This window comes from Capricornis sumatraensis, chromosome 10, assembly GCF_032405125.1.
Source record: "Capricornis sumatraensis isolate serow.1 chromosome 10, serow.2, whole genome shotgun sequence".
NCBI lineage: Eukaryota > Metazoa > Chordata > Mammalia > Artiodactyla > Bovidae > Capricornis > Capricornis sumatraensis.
The window spans coordinates 34,080,417-34,093,635 of NC_091078.1; positions in this window are offsets into that span (position 1 = coordinate 34,080,417).

A 13,219-nucleotide genomic window follows, 5' to 3' on the forward strand; every position below is an offset into this window, starting at 1 on the left:
GAAAGGATGGTATGAAAAAACAAAATGAATTAGGAAGAAATTTTTGATGGCAGATTAGTGATTTGCCTGTTCAATGTTTCCTAGCTGAGAATATTTTTTCTTTTGTCCTTTAGATTTTAATGCCAATAAATCAGAACTGAAAATCAAATGGTTTAATGTCCTATTTTTTACTTGTTCAGCTCTGGTTTCCTTTGTTTCTTTGATTCTAATAATTTACTTGCTTTACTAGAAAATATGGAAATATTTTTAGAGCAATAGAATTCTAGTTTCATTATTTAAGTCGGTAGCAAGAAGTGCATTTTCTATAAAGAGATGCATTTCATGATGAACTTTTCAGAAATAAGCCTATTATAGTAACCGTAAAACTCATGTGATGACATATCACACATAAAACAAATACTCCTCTTTCCCCGAGTCATTGTAATCATGTACACAAGAGCCTTTCCTCTGAGTGCTCACTATGTACTAGGTGTGCACTATGTACTGCCTCATGCCATCCTGACTCTCATCCCCTGAGTTATTGACTAGTGCATATAAGCCTTAACTTGAGGGGTAGTGTGCACAGAAAAGGTTGAGAATTAGAAGAAAATGGCAAAAAGTTGTTAATACTGATGCATTCAGCTGTCAATATCCTTGATTTCAAAGCTGTGTGTTAGAGAGCAGGTGAGTTTCTCCAAGAGACACTCCTCTCACATTACACACAGACACAGCATCTTCTGCACTGCAGCTTCTCAAAAGGGGCAGTGGACTTTAACATCTCAAGGCCCTGCCACCAGTTCCAGCTATACAACTAATTTGACTCTTGTGGCCATCTCCTTGTTAAGGACTGATTTCATTTAACAGCATCCAGATTTCATTTAATAACACAAGTGCACATGTGTTCTTGCCAAATGGTGAAAGTGTATCCCTCATCAAGAACCTTCTCTCCTCGCTTTGCATGCCTCCCAGAGGTGCTATATCCTCATATGGACCTCACTTTTAAAGGAAAATTTCAGAGCCTTCCTGATCTTGCCCCATACCATCTCCACCCAGGACATCTCTGTGAGGATCTTCTTGGGATCTCACCTACCAGTTAGAACCAGGGTGGGGAGTACACCTTCTATGCCTTGATAGAAAGAGACCAAATGTCTTCACATTCCTGCTGCCTGAAACTCTTTACTCCTGTGAAATTTCTCAAGTTCTCCAGTCTTCTCTCCTTAGAAGCCTATGGGAATGGGAGGTTGAAGGTCATAGAAAACCCTGGAGAGGGTCCGAGGCTCAGCTTAATTTTTAAAATAAAAGAGGATTCATTAATCACCTATTGTTCTCAAAATTGCAACTTTTGATGAAACTCCAAGGTAATAGAAAAAGTGTCCTTTAATAATCAAATAAGGGAATGATTATTATCCCATTTTATTCCCAAGAAAACTGATGTCCAAATGATGAAAGAATATTTCAAGGTCAGTTGATTATCAGCATCTCATATGGTCTCCACTTCAATAAACTTCAGGCTTTCAGTCACATTAAATTTCAGTAAAAATTTTAAAAAGCTGTATGAACAGCAAGCATTCACAAATAAACATTTGTTGCAGGCACCCAATTACTGGGCTTCCCTGGTGGCTCAGATGGTAAAGAATCCTTCAGTGCAGGAGATCTAGATCCGATCCCTGGGTTGAGAAGATTTTCTGGAGAAGGGAATAGCTACCCACTCCAGTATTCTTACCTGGAGAATCCCACGGACAGAGGAGCCTGGCAGCCTACAGTCCATAGGGTCATAAAGAGTCGGACATGACTGAGTGACTAACACAGGCACTTACTACTTACAAACTTCTCTGTAGGTCTTTCCAACTTGGATTTGGATATGTGCCTTTAGATGGCTTTTTAAAACAGAAAGATCTTTATATAACCTATCTCAGAATTGAAAGATTTATTTGCTCAACAGGCTACCATTAGAATCCACCCACCCTCCTCTATGATTTCTATTGCTGGTATGGGATAGCACAGCTCTCCCCCTTTTCCTCACAAGCACAGAACTAATTCAACTTCAGTGAGACTCCCCGGATTGAAATCCTGAGCTTGCCTGACCTATCTAATGATTGTTCTTTCCAGCAGCCTGTGAGCTCTGAAACTGCAGTGTCAGAACCAGAGACTGAACAACTTTCACCAGCATTTCCACTCGTTTCATTTAACAGAAAGTGGCAGGACAAAGCCCTCAGTAAATGAGGTTCTGAATTGCCATCGGTTCTAAGAATTAAAGGGCAAGTTTATTGGTCTCTGGCTATATGACACTAAACATGTTTAGAAAAAAATAAGGTAAAACCTTAACACAGAAACATCCATCTTGATGAATTGAATGAAGGCAACTGGACAAAAGCCAGGAAGGAGAAATGTGTAGAAAATATACCGTAACACAGTTCAACAGGGTCACGGGAATATTCATCATCAAAAAATTGTGGAGCCATTCTACCCCATTCATATAGCTGTCAGAGTGCTTTCCTTTCCCTCCAGGCCAGAGCTCTGGTCTCCCTAAGGTTCTGGTTACAGCAGATTCCTCAGCAAGCCCAGAGGCAAGCTGGTCAGAAAATAAGGACCCATCAATAGTAATTTGTGAAACTGTGTCATAGTCCTGTACATATAGTTAAATGACCTCTAAGGCAAATTTAGCCATTCACTTCTTTATCTCAAGAAATAAAAAATTATTTGTGGTCTCTCTATATCCAAGACTGTGAGCTCACACTTTGACAGAAACAAAAATAAAAATATGTTTCCTTCCCTTTAATGTTTAATTTGGGAGCAGTGACATAATGACACTATCATAATATGTGCAAGTTTTTTCGATGCTTTAAAGCAATGACTTCATCAACATATTGACTTGAAGGCAATATTTCCCTTTCTCAGAAGCCATGAAATTATCTGAAATCCAAGACTGCATATGGAGATATGGAGACCCTCTGGATGATTTGCATTTGTAAATTCCTTTCACCTTGACTAAACCCAGTAATGTTTTTCCACATTTCCAGTCCATGAAACCCAAAGCACCTTGATTCCCACTGACCTAGCACTGATGCTACAATCAGCAAATCTCTGTAAGTTTGGTGAGGATAATTAGCATAATTCTCAGACTTAAGGTTGATAACGACATGATCCTGTTGGCTTTATGGGTGATCTCCTTCCCCTTTCTCAAAACAACTGCTGTGTTTATATCCAATTCCTAGGTCCATTTTTCACCAAACAGGAAAATTTATGGAGCAGGGAGAAATTCCTTGTTTTGACCGGATAACTTATTTTTCCAGAGTTCTTCCAGAGGATTCTTAGCTCACTAAGTCACTCAATACTAATACTTTGCACTTTACTGTCTTATAATGGTAGAACAGATATTTCAATGTTGTATATGTTATATAAGCCATTTTTATAACTTGTTGTTACAAGAGTTTCTGCCCTGTTTGACAAATGAGATAATAGAAATTCAGAGAGTTAAGGAATTGGATATGCCCACAGAAACTAATAATTAGTAAAGTTATCATGAAAACAACGTTCTCTGCTGTAAATCTTATCTTGCAATGTAGCAGAAGTTAGAATGTGACCCACTGTGCTGATTCAGTTGATGATGGAACTCTAGGGAGCAGTGTGTTAACCTTGAAGAAGGGAGTGAGGTTCTGATGGAAGGAGCTTAAGCACTAGATGGTGTGAAAGCAGAAAATGCAGCCCATATTCTCCTCCAAAGTCTCTTTGTGTCAGACTTCATGGGCTTCTTTCTAAATGCTAGTGAGAATGGGGCTGCAAACCCAAATCAAGAGCTGTTTCTTTTGGGAGTCATGGAATGCAGACCCATGTAACATATACGACGTCTGCTCAGTCATGTTTGACTCTTTGCATGGACTATAGTCCACCAGGCTCCACTGTCCGTGGAATTTTTCAGGCAAGAACACTGGAGTAGGTTGTCATTTCCTCCTCCAGGAGGTCTTCACGACTCAGGGATGGAGTCCACATCTCCTCTGTCTCCTGCATCGGCAGACAAATTCTTTACCGCTGCGTCACCTGTACATCCGTGTAACAAGACGTCAAGTCAGTTCTTGGTAGAGGCTCCCTTCTTCCCACACAGCTCAGCTCCATCATTCTGTCAGTGATTCTGGAGACCAAAGATGTACTTGTTTGACACCATGAAGCATCTGCAGTGGTATTGGGAGTGGTGACAGTGGAGGAAGGATTTGAGCCAAAATGGGAGAGTCAACTGAGGATTACACTTTGAAGTTAATAAGACCATTTCATAAGCATCTTTGAAACATGAACTCAGTTCAGTTCAGTTCAGTCGCTCAGTCGTGTCTGACTCTTTGTGACCCCATGAATAGCAGCACGCCAGGCGTCCCTGTCCAACACCATCTCCCGGAGTTCACTCAAACTCATGTCCATCGAGTCAATGATGCCATCCAGCCATCTCATCCTCTGTCATCCCCTTCTCCTCCTGCCCCCAATCTCTCCCAGGATCAGGGTCTTTTCCAACGAGTCAACTCTCCGAATGAGGTAGCCAAAGTACTGGAGTTTCATCTTTAGCATCATTCCTTCCAAAGAAATCCCAGGGCTGATCTCCTTCAGAAAGAACTGGTTGGATCTCCTTGCAGTCCAAGGGACTCTCAAGAGTCTTCTCCAACACCACAGTTCAAACGCATCAATTCTTCGGCACTCAGCCTTCTTCACAGTCCAACTCTCACATCCATACATGACCACAGGAAAAACCATAGCCTTGACTAGACGAACCTTAGTCGGCAAAGTAATGTCTCTGCTTTTGAATATACTATCCAGGTTGGTCATAACTTTTCTTCCAAGGAGTAAGTGTCTTAATTTCATGGCTGCAATCACCATCTGCAGTGATTTTGGAACCCCAAAAAATAAAGTCTGACACTGTTTCTACTGTTTCCCCACCTATATCCCATGAAGTGATGGGAACAGATGCCATGATCTTCGTTTTCTGAATGTTGAGCTTTAAGCCAATATTTTCACTCTCCTCTTTTACTTTCATCAAGAAGCTTTTTAGCTCCTCTTCACTTTCTGCCATAAGGGTGGTGTCATCTGCATATCTGAGGTTATTAATATTTCTCCCGGCAATCTTGATTCCAGCTTGTGCTTCTTCCAGTCCAGCATTTCTCATGATGTTCTCTGCATATAAGTTAAATAAGCAGGGTGACAATATACAGCCTTGATGTACTCCTTTTCCTATTTTGAACCAGTGCGTTGTTCCATGTCCAGTTCTAACTGCTGCTTCCTGACCTGCATACAGATTTCTCAAGAGGCAGGTCAGGTGGTCTGGTATGCCCATCTCTTTCAGAATTTTCCACAGTTTCTTGAGATCCACACAGTCAAAGGTTTTGGCATAGTCAATAAAGCAGAAATAGATGTTTTTCTGGAACTCTCTTGCTTTTTCCATGATCCAGCGGATGTTGGCAATTTGATCTCTGGTTCCTCTGCCTTTTCTAAAACCAGCTTGAACATCAGGGAGTTCATGGTTCATGTATTGCTGAAGCCTGGCTTGGAGAATTTTGAGCATTACTTTACTAGCATGTGAGATGAGTGCAATTGTGTGGTAGTTTGAACATTCTTTGGCATTGCCTTTCTTTGGGATTGGAATGAAAACTGCCCTTTTCCAGTCCTGTGGCCACTGCTGAGTTTTCCAAACTTGCTGGCATATTGAGTGCAGGACTTTCACAGCATCATCTTTCAGGATTTGAAATAGCTCCACTGGAATGCCATCACCTCCACTAGCTTTGTTCATAGTGATGCTTTCTAAGGCCCACTTGACTTCACATTCCAAGATGTCTGGCTGTAGATGAGTGATGACATCATCATGATTATCTGAGTCATGAAGATCTTTTTGTACAGTTCTTCTGTGTATTCTTGCCACCTCTTCTTAATATCTTCTGCTTCTGTTAGGTCCAGACCATTTCTGTCCTTTATCGAGCCCATCTTTGCTTGAAATGTTCCCTTGGTATCTCTAATTTTCTTGAAGAGATCTCTAGTCTTTCCCATTCTGTTGTTTTCCTCTATTTCTTTGCATTGATCACTGAAGAAGGCTTTCTTATCTCTTCTTGCTATTCTTTGGAACTCTGCATTCAAATGCTTATATCTTTCCTTTTCTCCTTTGCTTTTCACTTCTCTTCTTTTGACAGCTATTTCTAAGGCCTCCCCAGACAGCCATTTTGCTTTTTGGCATTTCTTTTCCATGGGGATGGTCTTGATCCCTGTCTCCTGTACAATGCCACGAACCTCATTCCATAGTTCATCAGGCACTCTATCCATCAGATCTAGACCCTTAAATCTATTTCTCACTTCCACTGCATAATCATAAGGGATTTGATTTAGGTCATACCTGAATGGTCTAGTAGTTTTCCCTACTTTCTTCAATTTAAGTCTGAATTTGGCAATAAGGAGTTCATGATTTGAGCCACAGTCAGCTCCTAGTCTTGTTTTTGTTGACTGTATAGAGCTTCTCCATCTTTGGCTGCAAAGAATATTATCAATCTGATTTCGGTGTTGACCATCTGGTGATGTCCATGTGTAGAGTCTTCTCTTGTGTTGTTGGAAGAGGGTGTTTGCTATGACCAGTGCATTTTTTTGGCAAAACTCTATTAGTCTTTGCCCTGCTTCATTCCTTATTCCAAGGCCAAATTTGCCTGTTACTCCAGGTGTTTCTTGACTTCCTACTTTTGCATTCCAGTCCCCTATAATGAAAAGGACATCTTTTTTGGGTGTTAGTTCTAAAAGATCTTGTAGGTCTTCATGAAACCGTTCAACTTCAGTTTCTTCAGCGTTACTGGTTGGGGCATAGACTTGGATAACTGATATTGAATGGTTTGCCTTGGTGACGAACAGAGATCATTCTGTCGTTTTTGAGATTGCATCCAAGTAGTGCATTTCGGACTCTTTTGTTGACCATGATGGCTACTCCATTTCTTCTCAGGGATTCCTGCCCACAGTAGTAGATGTAACAGTTATCTGAGTTAAATTCACTCATTCCAGTCCATTTTAGTTCGCTGATTCCTAGAATGTTGACGTTCACCCTTGCCATCTCTTGTTTGACCACTTCCAATTTGCCTTGATTCATGGACCTGAACCTTGATTCCAGGTTCCTATGCAATATTGCTCTTTACAGCATTGGATCTTGCTTCTATCACCAGTCACATCCACAACTGGGTATTATTTTTGCTTTGGCTCCATCCCTTCATTCTTTCTGGAGTTATTTTTCCACTGATCTCCAGTAGCATGTTGGGCACCTAATGACCTGGGGAGTTCCTCTTTTGGTATCCTATCATTTTGCCTTTTCCTACTGTTCATGGGGTTCTCAAGGCAAGAATACTGAAGTGGCTTGCCATTCCCTTCTCCAGTGGGCCACATTGTTTCAGGCCTCTCCACCATGACCCGCCTGTCTTGGGTTTCCCCGCAGGCATGGCTTGGTTTCATTGAGTTAGACAAGGCTATGGTCCTAGTGTGATTAGATTGACTAGTTTTCTCTGAGTATGGTTTCAGTGTGTCTGCCCTCTGATGCCCTCTTGCAACACTTACCATCTTCCTTGGGTTTCTCTTACCTTGGCGTGGGGTATCTCTTCATGGCTGCTCCAGCAAAGCACAGCCACTGTTCCTTACCTTGAACAAGAGGTATCTCCTTACCGCCACCGTTCCTGACCTTCAACGTGAGATAGCTCTTCTAGGCCCTCCTGTGCCTGCGCAGCCACCACTCCTTGGGTGGCTCCTCCCAGCTGCCGCCCCTGGCCTCGGGCTTGGGGTGGCTCCTCAAGGTCACTGCCCCTGGCCTCGAGTGCGAGGTGGCTTCTCCTGGCCACCCCTGATCTCGGACGCAAGGTGTCTCCTCCCAGCCGCCACTGGCCTCAGATGTGGGGTAGCTGCTCTTGGCCGCCACCCTGACCTCCGACACAGGGTGTCTCCTCCCGGCCACCGTCCCTGACCTCAGACGCGGGGTAGCTCTTCCCGGCCTCCGCCACTGACCTTGGACGCAGAGTAGCTCCTCTCGGCTGTTCCTGTGCCTTCACAGCCTGGCACTCTAGGCCGCTGCCCCTGACCTCAGATGTGAGGTAGCTCCTCTTAGCCGCACCCAGTGACATGAACTAGAGACTCACAAAAATAAATTCTGATACTACCTGAAGATTGAAGCTTCTGAAACTGTTTGTGGGAGCACATGTCAAAGGAATAAGAGATGATTGCTAGCTTGGCCTCATTTTAACTCCAAGATTATATGATTTGAGGCATAAAGTTTAAAAAGATTCAAAGAAATTGTAGAGATTTATAGTGTTTGAAGAAAACGCTATTATCATGCTTATTATGCTTATTAAAGATTGTATCTGAGAGGGTCATAAATATTTTTATAATTTAATATTTTAACTTTTATATTAAAGAAGAAAAGTAAAGTATATGTTTAGGGCAGTTAAAGTTTATCATCCTTAATTTTCTTTTCTTTTGGTGCCTGTTCACCTCTACCCTAAATCCCCTCAGCACAGAGCATTCTCACATGACAAAGGTCTTAGATGCTTGCGGAATATGAGTCTTTGTAGTTTTGCTCTTGTTGTAACCTCCACAAATTGATAAACTCAAAGCACAGTTCGGGAGAATCATGCCTGTGTTGTTGGAGAGCAAAAACTTTCCCTTGAACAGACTTCAAAGGGAAACTTCAGTACACTTGCAGCATACTAAGTGATCTTCCTTCATGTGGATTAGTCTGCAGATCCACTTCCACACAATATTCTGACTTGTAATTCAGTCAGAAATAGAGAATCAAAGGCACACTCCTCCAAGTGTAAGTGTACCTGACTGCATCCCTGAATAATGGAGGTGGGAATAAAATGCTCACTTATATAAACATCCAAGAGGATAACTCTCCTCGTATAATTAATGAGAGTCTCTGTAGAGCATGAATGGATTTGCTTTCATGCTGATAGCCACAGTTTATTAGAGAAGAATTCTTAGTTGCTCTGTGATCTTTTTTTCAGTGATTTCCATAGTTTCACTATAGGTTTACCACAAATTTCCATAGGTTACCAGGGGCTAAGATATAACATCCTATATTACTTGTTTTTAACAGACCCAGTTTATTGGGGATAAAGTCTTGTTGATGATGAAAATATAGTTTTGTTACTTATCTAAATTTCCTAGTTAATTTTTTTTCAGATTCCATTGTAACAGGAGCAAAATATGGAACAATATTTATATCACTAACTGACCAAATGTAGCAGCCGTAGAAGTATTTGCATTAAAAAAAATAAAGCATGTTTAACCACTTTGGAAGGAATTATGCTAAAGCTGAAACTCCAGTACTTTGGCCACCTCATGCGAAGAGCTGAATCATTGGAAAAGACTTTGATGCTGGGAGGGATTAGGGGCAGGAGAAGAAGGGGACGACTGAGGATGAGATGGCTGGATGGCATCACTGACTCGATGAACGCGAGTCTGAGTAAACTCCAGGAGATGGTGATGGACAGGGAGGCCTGGCGTGCTGCGATTCATGGGGTCACAAAGAGTCGGACACAACTGAGTGACTGAACTGAACTGAACTGAACCACTAACAAGGCATTAAAAGTTATTATAGAAAATGTGAGAATATGTAAATGAAGAATGAACTTTATAATCATCTGTAGTGTCAATATCTAGATAATGACTCTTTTGGTACATTTCTTCATAGATTTCTTACTCATACGGTTTTTCACATAGCTGCAATCTTGTCAAAAATTACAATGGTTAGGTGCCTACCTGGAGGACCTAGAGTAGTTGATACATGGTAAAAAGGACTCAGAAAAGTAACACAGAGAAATGGGATTAGCATAGTTACTATATTTTAATCAATTAATGAGATTAAATGAAAACATTCTAAATGTTATGAATTGATTATTTCAGTAAATATTTATTGTGTCTACTACATCCCCTGGTATGGTACTGGGTGTGCATGCATGCTGAGTCGTGTCCAAATCCTTGCAATCCAATGGACTGTAGCCTGCCAGGCTCCACTGTCCATGGAATTTCCCAAGCAAGGATACTGGAATGGATTGCCATTTCCTACTCCAGGAGGTACTGGGTGTATTTAATATTTAATTGAATGGTTTATGATTCATAAAGGAAAGTGTTGATTCTTATGAGCACTACATCTGGAGCTTTCTGATAACAATATGCTTTATCACATAATAATAATACTTATATTGATTGTACTAATCCTCTTGTTTGGGAAGGGTTGAGTGGAGCATTTAACTTGCCCCATGTCTAACTCTTGCTGAGCCAAAGGATGCCTGTGTAAATAGGTAGTTAATAGAGACTTCATGGAATACAAAAGTTTATGGAAACCTAAAGGTTTTCTTTTCCCCTCTAATGAGGCAAGAATATTAGGTTTCTAATATTTTAGACAAAAGGAATATGTGAAGCATGATGTTCTAATTGCACAGTTCATAGAGACCAATACCAAAAGCACAAGTGGATTATATATTAAGCTATTGCTTATACTCTATGCCAAAAACCTCAAATTCAAACACCTCTATTGCCAGCCTAGTTTATCTTCCTTCTGATCTAGAAAGAAAATGTGAAGTGAAATCCCCATCAAAGAGGTACTTTTTGCTTACAAAACAAAACCCGCCAAAGCTGAAACAATTTGAACAACAAAATATGTAAAATGGTGTTGGATAATAACCCAAGGTATAAAGTAAATATCCACAAGCCCATACTGGTATTTTTTAAATGACTGAATAAATAATATCCCTTCTAGATTTCCAAATATGTATGTAGATATTCTGCTCTCAAGGAAGTGGGGCATTAACCCCCTACTAATTAAGTATATGGACTGGGCAGTGGCTTCCTTCCAGTGAGTGCCATGTAGACACAGGGGTGGGAGTATCTTTATGGTGGAGAAATGTGGCAAACACTACCCTGGCCAAGTGATTGAGATTCACAATAGTGAGAAGTCATGTTGATAGTATGGACTTTTGACATGATGTGAAAAAAAAATAACACTTTATATCTGTGGTTTTCCTCCTCAGAACTAAACCTCAGTCTAGGACTCTGCTGGTCATCCAGTGGTTAAGACTTTGCACTCCCAATGCAGGCAGCCCAGGTTTGATCCCTCATCAGGGAAGTAGATCTGACATGCCACAGCTAAGACCCAGTGCAGCGTTCCCCCACCTCCCCCTCCAAAAAATCAAACAAATGAAAAACTCAATCTCAGTCTAATCATGAAAAAAATCAGAAAATTCTTACTGAGGGACACTCTACAAAACAGTTGACCATTACTCTTCAAAACTGTCAAGTTTACCCTAAACAAGGAAACCCTGAAAAACTGTCATAGCTAGGAGAAGCCTACAGAGGCATGACAATTAAATGAAATGTGTCACCCTCAATGGGATACTGGAACAGAAAAGGATTCTTTTTATTTAAAAAAACAAGGAAAAATAAATTTAAAATATTATTTATTATTTTTTAAAGTCTGCAGATTTTCCCCAGGAAGAAAGTGCCCCTCTGCTGAGCCCTAACAGAACAGTGGAGCTGTGCCTCTTAAGTTAACCCATCCACATGATACATGAACTGGCAGGAATTCCATCTTCCATAACCAGCCTCACTCTGACAAGTGAGAGCACCACAGAAGGAGTTAGGACCCGAGAAGATTTTTGTTGTTGTTGTTGCTGCTATTTTAACAAAGGAAAGGAAAGGAAAGTTATTTGACTTATGAAAAATAGGACTATTACATCCTGTCCTGAGATGAATGACAAAGTTAGGGGAAATGCTGGCTAGCTAAAGGGATGCCAGTAGAATCTAGACGCATTATTCACTACAGAAATCAAAAGCAGGCATAGATTGATGGGCGATGTGAAATTCTGACCCAGCAGAAGAGCTGTGGTCAGCACCAGAAAAATCATTCACCTCCTGTATGAGGCGCAGGAGACAAGGGAAGAGACAACAGGTCAGGAGACAGGGCAACCAGGGCAAATAAAGAACCTGAATACAAAGCTTGACAAGGGACAATGGTTCCGAATACAAGGCATGGATAAAGCAGGACTCTTGACAACTCATCGCTGTTTAGATTTCACCAGCTTGGTGTCCAGGATTTTCATATCAGCTGATTTCAAAATCTGAGGACAGCAGAAATCAATATAAAACCAGAATGTGAATTACAGACATCACACACTTTTTACGATTCAGTCTCATGATGAGAGGCTAGGGAAAGAAAGAACCATTTTCTGCTTCTAATTTAGCAAATATTCAGTTGCTGTGGTTGTGTACAAATGGCTTCAGTAAAATCTCATCATTCTCTGTCGTGTACACCTCCACCCTCCCCTCTACGTGTGATGTGTGCAATTTGGACAAAACTGTTTGGAAGCTAAGATTGTCTTCAAGAAGTGAGGGCTTAATGGTTTGTTTTCCCCTCTTCTCCTAAATCCTGTCAGGTTCACTTTCAGTGATTCGTCATTTCTACAGTGATTCAATCTCTATCTTCAATACCTAGTCTATTGATGAAGACAAACATTGATAGAAAATATAGAAACACGAGTTGAATAATTTTGTGTAGCTCTGTCTAATGCAATTAAAAAACTGACAGTAAATTCAAAATGAAAACTAGGTTAGGTCTAGTTTGTGGGTAATGGCTACTGGAGATCTCAGTGGAGAAGATTTGTAAAATGATGTTAGTCTTTAGTGAAAAAGGATTGTACAGTCAAGCAGCCATACCTGCTATGGATGTGAGGGGAGCAAGTGAAAGCACCTGAGTCACAATTTACAACAATTATATTACGATACAATTCCTTAGCAATTTACACTTGCTAAAATAAGGAAAATATTTCAAATTCATGCTTAAAAATTTCTCATTTTTCATCTTATTTTTTTTCACAGTTTAGACCACTATTTAAAGATTGACTAAATTTATGGTCGTAAACATTCCTAATAAACCACACTGTTGATGTATGATAGTATCTATGTACTGAAGCATCATGCTGGAGCCACACACAATGACATGTTAGACCAAGTCTTGGTAAAACAAATTATCTCTTCTTTTATTCCAAATGCATGTAGTGTAACACCCTAGTGAGACTCCTCAATGGTACAGTACAGCATGTAATGGTAATTTCTTAGAGTGATGTAGGGTAGGGTATATTTACAGAAAGAATTTTTTTTTCACTTTGCATAATAGATGTTTGGGGGTAAAAACATAAAACACACCCTGGATCTGTTAGCTTTATACCCAATTTGTCAAACTGGACTGGCTTGT